The 8,843-nt window shown below is 38.3% G+C and overlaps 1 protein-coding gene across 1 annotated transcript in view; it reads left to right on the forward strand.

Moving 5' to 3' along the window:
• The window catches only part of LOC145995344 (epoxide hydrolase 4-like), a 106,705-nt gene that overhangs the window by 19,499 nt on the left and 78,363 nt on the right, over window positions 1–8,843 (forward strand). The window lies entirely within an intron of this gene.

Below are 8,843 nucleotides of genomic sequence, written 5' to 3' on the forward strand. Positions count from 1 at the left end.
TTGCCCCATAGAATCTTCCTATCAGCTTTTGGTTCGTAGAAAGGCTGTAGACCTTGCTGTTGGTCACAAAGACCGGTTTTACTTAAAGGAAATTGTCGCTACTGAAGGAAGAATATGATATGCGACTGGTCATATTTTCAAAATTTCTCCAAGATGGACGAAACATAAGCGGACTCCACCCTCTGATTGGGGATTAAAAGACTTGACGAAAGTTCATACGGGAATTCATTATACTTATTCATTTGACTTATACAAAATAGTGTGGTACCCCTCCAGAATCCCATTCCTCTGTAGGCTGCATTAGTGTAATTTTAGCCGTAATTGCATACATATCATAACCTGATGCGGAAAGGACACTAATATTTGTTTCAAGTAAAGGAGAACCGAATCTAAACAAAATTCACGTCCTTTCTTACTTTACTACACACATGCTTTCGAATTGAATGCGCATGCAGTATATTTACAAGTATTGGACATAATATGAAACACTGTTGGTTCAACATTAGAAAGAACTTTAACAGTTTTATGAAAATGCCCTATCTTAGTCGTCGTTAATATGGTAAGTTTTAAGCAACTTCACTACGTCACACGAACCTGCGTGGCAAGAGTTTACTCAACACAAGGAACCATTAGATACACTATCTGATCAAAAGTATCCGGACACTTATATCTAACCCTTAAACTGACCTCTAGAGGTTTGCTATGACCTGACCAACAAGTTTTGAATTTGAATTTAAAGTTTTAAGTTAGCACTTAGGCTGTATTGTACCCGTCACGTTACACTGGGTTCAGCCCCTTACCATAACTAAAATAACATAACTGTAATGTCGTGTAACTAAAATATTAAAATAATCTGACTTCGTTTCAAAGTTGAGGTTGTAAAGGGGCACTCAGCACACATAACGGCAAAACGTAGAACAACAGAATTATACTTGCCATAGGGCCAGACGCCAGAGTCTCGTTAGTCTGCAAAATGCAGTCTAGGGTGTACTACGTGGAAGTGAGGCTGACAATTGGGTATGCTAGGTGGAAGTGAGGGTGACAAATTGGGTGTACTAGGTGGAAGTGAGATTGGCAATTGGGTGTACTAGGTGGAAGATCACCCCGTACACCTATGACCAACATAAGAGGAGCACGAAGCTATGCATTGTTCAGTGCGAAGTACAGAGTGTCCCAAAGTAGTGTTTACACCCTTTGAACGCTAATATGGAAACATATCAATTATTAACTGTTTTGTGTGTCTCATACATTAAAGTTATAGATGTTCATTGGCGGGAATACTTTATCTGCAATGTTATAGAACAGATCAACAAATCAACAAACAGCAGATATGGTTTCCACAGGAAGGGAAGCACAGGTAGTATCATCCAGTGGCCATGACTTTGTGGGGTATCCTAAACATCCTTCTTCAGTTTCCAAGAGGTAGAAAATCTAACGGTTTTAAATTGGGAGATCTGGGTGGTGTTTTGACACTTCTTACATTGCTCACCTCTGCCACTTTGGGTACACAAATGCCTACCGCCTAGAAGGCTGTGATGGAACTAAAACTCAACAGAATGCATACACACGTTCCCACACACACTCAATGTACTCGTAGATATTGCAGCTTCAAATACAAAAAGTCCAGTCAAGTTATATTTAATATTTTCTATGTTATTAACATTCAAAGAGTGTAAACACTATTTTGGAACACTCTGTAGTGCGAGCAGAATGGGTAAGGCATAGGAGCTCAGTGACTTTGAACGTGATCTAGTTATCGGTTGTCACAAGAGCAGGAAATCGATCGGAGACATTTGAATACTTCTTCATGTGTCCAAGCTACTGCTAGTGACGTGGTCGTGAAATGGAAAGATGAAGGCACAACCACAAGTAAACCACGGTCGGGTAGGCCACGTGTAATGACAGAAAAGCACCGCCCTGCGTTGATGAAAGTGGTTCGCGAAAATCGCCTGTCATCACATGAAAACATCATCAGGAGTTTCGCAGTGCTACCGATTGTCCAGCGAGCATGACTGTATAGTTGAAGTCTTCATTCGAACGCCATTCCGGTATCTGACACAGTTCGAGAGGAAGCCGACCGGACGCGTATCTCGTTTCCAGATAGCATCTGTTTTTCTGAATATCTCTGTTGTCACTTTTACCTGCAGTGTTTAAACATAAATTAATTCACTCCCAAGGTCATCACATTGTATAAAAAAATAGCACAACACAAATAACGCAACCTAGGAATGTGAATTAATAATGATATTGGGTTTTAAAACTTCCAAACAAGACCAATTTCGTATTTGCAAGACTACTACTAAGAAAAAAATGATCCCAAAATTGATAAGAACCTTTTTGCGGCCGATTTTTAAAAATCTGAAAATTTAGAACTGTATTTAAAACCTTTCTACCTCCACTGTATTAAAATTGCATCGCGATCAGACCACATCTTTTTTATTTATAGAATTTCAAAGGGAGCGGTCGTTTGGAAAACTCCAAAAATCCTTTTGTGCTTTCACATCGATAAAAAATCGAAGGCATGCTGAATAAAATTAGCTGAACGCAGAATTGAATATGCAACTCGTTTTCATGTAGGTCTACTGTTCAATTTTTAATTGGAGTCGAAACTCCAATGTTTATTCGGACAGCAGAATAATAGTGATGTCTAAGGCGTACTTCCACGAAGTACACCAAATTGTCAACCTCGCTTCCACGTAGTACACCCTGGACTGCATTTTGCAGACTAACGAGGCTCTGCCGTCTAGATATACGGCCAGTATAATCTTCGTAGGGCTGGGTGTATGTTTTCCTGTGTTTTGCCCTTGTTTGTGTTGAGTGCCCTTTTTCAGTCTCAGCTTTTAACTGAAGTCAGAATATTTTAGACTCCGAAATTACAGTGTTAGTATTAGTAGTCCTCGAATTTTAGGTTTATAACCTATTTTTTCCTTTAAAGGTAGGTAAGAAGTAATAAGTTATGTCAGCGCTTCGTTATAAAAACGCAACAACTGATGAAGTTTTATAGTGCCTCAAGTAATCTATTTTGCTTGTTAGAACAAATCTTGTTAGGTTTAAATCAACATTTTTTTAGGATTTTATATATTTTTACAGGTTTTACAGGATTTTTGTCACACAGAGGCATTTGCTTAGTTTGGTCACGAAAAAATTCAATGACGAACGTGTTTGAAATGTACTTTCTGTCGATTTCTCTTCCTCCAAGTGCATGGTGATTTTTCAAAATTCTAATAAACAAAGCAAATTGTCGGTGCCACTGTTACCTGTACGATCCAAAGTGGTGTAATCTGTGAGGTCTTGCTCACTTTCGCGTTACATCTCTGCTTTCTGGCATTCACGCCTTCCAAACTAACATTTTAACATTGAAGTTTGCACCACTGACTATGTTTTTGTTGATAGATTATTTTCAGCTTGAAAGATGATCCTCACAGACAAAATTGCGGAGTTTGACTGTGGATAACATGAGAAACGATTGTTGCCTAACTGTACGGCGAAGAGTGGATTTTAATAGCAAATTTCCTATGGTAATTAGGGTTAGGCAACACACATAACGTTATTTCAGGATATAGGTGTCTCATTTTCATTTCCGGTGACTATACCTAATCAGTATTTATCAGGAATTTTGAACTATTTTAAGATTTTTTTAACCTATTTTAGGATTTTAGGACCTATTTTAGGATTTCTAGGACCTATTTTAGGGCGTTTAGAACTTATCTTAGGAACCTAAAACCACACTTTTTAGAACCTAAAAATCCGAGGTCAAGTTATCAGTTATATTTTATAGGTATAAGGTAAGGGGCTGAACCCCGTATCATGTGACGTGTGCAAAATAGCTTAAGTGCTGATGCACGAAAAATTTTAAAGTCAATACATCAATCAATCAAGTAGGATAATACTCTATTCGCAATTATTATGTGAAAGAGGTGTTCTTCCGGTAACTTCCTCCAACCTCTTTGTAAATCCCAATCTCCTTCCCCTTGCAAGGCCCTGATCATAATGCAACGAGAGTTGCAACATTTTGCCGTGTTTGGCAACGCAGTTTATGAGCAGTACTTGGGTGGAATATCAGTGGCGAGGCGTGACACTTTTACGTAGTCACAGCATGATTTGCCGAATGCCAGGGTTGATCCGGGGAGGGTCGCAATATTTCTCCGCGGTAAACGGCAAGGTCATGGCCTTTTCAAATTTAAAACCTCACGGCAATGCCATTGATCTTACAACGACAAAAGTCAAATTATGCTGTCCCGTACCATTAGAATTATGCAATCTGATTAATATGTAATTAAATATAACAAATTGACATGCATGGTTTTAAAGCAAAATGGTCTAATTAATTTAAATACATAAACTCCAGATTTTTTGTTTTCGTGGTGAATTTGACCTGAAGAGTTGCTTTCCAAGTTTGATTGTTTTGCAATGACTTCCACTCAACTCATTACTTTCACTTGCAATCCACACGCTGCTCCAGCAAGATGTTGTATTTGCCTTCTATCCATGGGCGTATATATAGTTCACGTGGGGGGGGGGGGGAGAGGTTCAACTTTTTATATGATTAGGGTTGCATGGTACCTGGGGGAAACCCTGGGGGGTAAAAACGGTCAGGGGCGTGATGCTGATCACATCACCACCCACTCACGACCGGACAAAGAAAGTGTGGGGCGTTACCCCCACACACCCTATACGCCTTCATGGCGTGGTGCTAAGCACAGGGGAACACTTCACTTTTTTAATATTTTTTATTTTTTATTATGCATAAGTGAAAAGCCGGGACACTGCTGACTGGAAGCTTGTTGGGGAGTGCGGTGGGGTGCTGGACCCGACAAAGTTGTGTGTATGTACATATCCATTATCATATTCTTTTCACTTCTTAAAAAGAAACAGAAATCTACTTCGAAGTATATCACTAACCTTGAAATTCCTATTCCGTGCCATAATGAATTAAGCTGCTCTCACACAATGTCGAAACTTTATTTGAGAACTGCGGACTGAACGGTGCGGACACCCAAGCACTGACTGTTTACAGTAAACAGCTTACGGAATAGATTTGTAACTATCGCGCTATCGTGAAGTCAAATATCTTTGCAGCATCTCCTTGTAACTCGATAACTCTTGTATTATCGAGAGGGAGAGGTTCAATGTACAGTGTCTCTCAAAAGTTTTAGGACAACGACATTTTAAACTAGGCAACCCAATTTACACAAGGCGTTGGTGGGTTGCGTGCAGAGTTAGGCTCAATTTCAGGGTTGCCACATGCACATGCACAATAGATATTTATAAAACACACGAAAGAAATAAAAACAAGTATTATTGTATAAAATTATTAAAAATATCACTATTATATCGCAAGTGATAAAATTCTTTTTCACAGAAAAACATAGGTTTTATAGTATTTCATCGCTGATGAGTCTACAGAAAGGAAAAAAGGTGAGAGAAACAAGAGGTGACAAAGAAGAGGAGAAAGAGAAAGCGAAAGGAGAAGAGGAAAAGTAGAGGAGAGAAGAAGAGAAGAAAGAGAGGATAGACGAGGAGAGGAGATGTAGTGAGGAGAATGGAAAAAGATTCTAGGAGAGATGAGGAAAATGGAGCAAAGTAGAGAAAAGAGAAGGAAAACGAGGTGAGAGAAGAGGAGACGAGAAGAGGGGAGTGGAGAGTAGAGTAAAGGAGAGAAAAATAGAAGAACGAAAAGAAGAGGAGTAGAGTGCAGTGGTGTCGGAAATCTAAGACAGGAGAGGAGATAGGAGGAGTGGAAATGAGTCAGATGGAAATAAGATGCGAGAAAAGTAGGGAAGGCGATATGAGATAAAAGCAGAGCAGAAGAAGGGGAGAGAAGAAGGAGAAGAGAAGAGAAGAACAGAAGGGACTGAAGAGAAGAGGTAGTTGCAGAAAATATCGTCTCAGTGTCAAGAATTGATGCATTGGTCAAATTATCGACATGAAACATTCAATAACATTTTGAATTGTATTGGAGAATGTATTAGATCGGTTCGAAATGCCTTTTGGCTTAGTTCAGAGCAAGGTAAAATTTTCCATGTAAGATCTTTGATTTTACCTGAAATTATACCACTAAAAACATGAATGTAATTTTAATATTTATAAGAATTATCCAATTTTTGTCCATTACTCGGTTCGTTGAAATGGAGATTTTGTAATTTAATATTTCCCCTCCCCCCATCGTTAATTCCAAACTGAATCATTCCGTTTCACAGAGTGTAGACAATGAACACAATGATATATGTCTAAAACTTACGAAAATTTTCTGCCACCGGAAGGGTTTGAACCTACGACCATCAGATTCACAGTCCTGAACGTTAAACACTACCCTACAAGCTTTCGCTCCTGAAAATAAGTAGAAGGAGCTGACCAATGTGAAATGTAGATGCAACTCTCCTCCTACATGTAATGTGCAAACAATACTTGTTTGTAACAAAGAAAAAGAATGTAGTAAGACTCGGCGAAATCATTTAATGGAGAATTGCACATGATGAGAACTTTTCATTCGATATTTGCGGAGGTATCTTTGCATTGAACTCGAGTGGGAAAAGGGGTAAAATTAGTATGTCCTGAATTGCCACAAATATAAATAGTTATTTCATTAATATTTGTCAATGTCTTTGAAGCAGTACACAATTATCGTTAGAGTATCATAATTCACGATCTTATACATGAAAATATCCCTTTGAACGTGTGTCAATTCATTTATTTGTTTATTTTTTTATAAAATCCATATGCAGAACAATGTAGCCACTATACACTGCTATTACAAATAATGTTACCATGCTCTTGTTTATAATAAAAGGAGAATTAAAAAAAAAAAAACACCGCCTAAGGAGAATCGAACCTCGGACCGTTAGCAGACTAATCAAGAACTCTAACCACTACGCCATGCCCTTACCTTCGATTGAAAATAAAAATTTAAGTATTCTGTCCCTCCAATATTGTAAATGTCGTTGGGTATACATGTAGTTGAACTTTTACTTTAATTTTGAATTGCTTTCTTGTAGTATAGCAGATATATTCGAGAAAAAATTTTCGAAGTGATGAAGAAAAACGAGAATATTTTTAGTTGTGAAAATGAGAGTTATTTCTTCTAACTTATTATTGTGATTATACATTATTAATGGAAAACATCTAGAGGCTTGAACATTGCAGGACGATATTCTTTTCCTATGATACTGCAATAGACGAAATGCTTGTTTACTGACGCAAGTCCCGTGTTCAGAACAGTCTTATGAAATGTATTTGCTGTTCCGTAAGGTAACACGAAATAATTACACCGTTTGCGAACTACCAAATCTGCGCAGCGTTAGACGTAAACAGGCAGAAAATTTTATTCATAAAATCACTTCACATTTGATAGTATTAGTCAAGAGAGACTCGTGGGACACTGTGTTAAGGTAAATCCTTCTTATTTTTCTTCCTCGAAGAACAACAATTTTTAAAGTAGAGCAACAGTCGTTCCGCTCTTTCTTATTTCTTTTAAATTCTTCCACATTCCTTTAGTTGGGTTAAAAATAAATAAAAATATTGCTTGCATTTCTGTCATTGACGTAGACTAGGCCCTTACGCAGGATTTCTTTGAGTGAGGTGCCAGACTCAAATTTATATATATACAGGGTGTCATTTTAATGGCGCCCACGGACCACAGATTCGTGTAGAGGACATCAAAACAAACAACTTTTCTCAGTAACATTTTTCACGTTGGTGCGTCAATTCGATGCTACAGCCGTTCAAAAAATACCGTTTTGCCGCCTGGATGCTGGCAACCCAACAAAACATTTCATCGTATCTGTGACGTCATTTCCTGCGGCGAAACAGCGCACGGTAGGGTTGCAAGGAACACACAAGTTTTGTGAAAAATGACAAACTACCAACCACATTATTAGCTGTAAATCGAAGCGAGAAACGCGTCCAGTAAACCGAACATCATAGCCTACCAGCCAGAAGATCAGCAGTCATCTCGGGGGAAGGGGGAAGTGAACCAACGATATGAGAAATGGTAAAAACGTATTCAAAATGAAGAGTCAATATCGGATTTTGTTTCAGCCTACATGTCAAATATCAACAACAATAACTTTTATTGTACTTACAACTTACATGTGGCTGTTTACGCCCAGCTACATGTCATATATTTGCAAATCTCGTTGCAAGGTTGATATCTACAGGTTTGTGTCCAGATGCCTTGTGGTACTTTGTGGTGATAACGGAAGTATCTGAGGTTCACGTTGTTACATTACGGCTAAAACACGTACAACCACAGTAACAATCTAACGATGAATCAGTAGCGAATATACTGCCCTGTTCAGAGTTGCAAACTATTACATGTGTATCCGGTGCGTAGATAAACACAGTCGTCGGAGAGTTTGTTTTACTACTATTTATATCCCTGTATTTTCAACCATTTTTGTCACTTGCCTCATAATGCCCTGAATATACATTATATTATGTGTTGCTACCTTTGGAATTTTGAGTTCTTTCATTTCTATTTTGTCATCTGTTCAGTGTGTCACAGACAACTAGTATCAGAAGGACGAAGTGGATAGACTAAATTGTAGATGCCAACTTGGTAACTAGATTTACAAATATTTGACATCTAAGTTGAGACAAAATTCGATATGACCATTTCCATTTGAATTCTATTTCCTTTCTACCATTTTAGCATCGTTTGTTTACTTCCTGCTAGGTTGCAGAACGTGTTTTCTCGTTTTGTTTTACGGTACATAATGTGGCTGATTGTAGTAGCTATGTCATTTTTCACAGAATATGTGTGTTCCTGGCAACCCTGTAACGCATCGCTTCACGACGGGATATGACGTCACAAATGCAATCAAATGTTGTGTGTGGTTGCCAGC

Source organism: Lepisma saccharinum, chromosome 11 (genome assembly GCF_977018435.1).
Source record: "Lepisma saccharinum chromosome 11, izLepSacc3.1, whole genome shotgun sequence".
NCBI lineage: Eukaryota > Metazoa > Arthropoda > Insecta > Zygentoma > Lepismatidae > Lepisma > Lepisma saccharinum.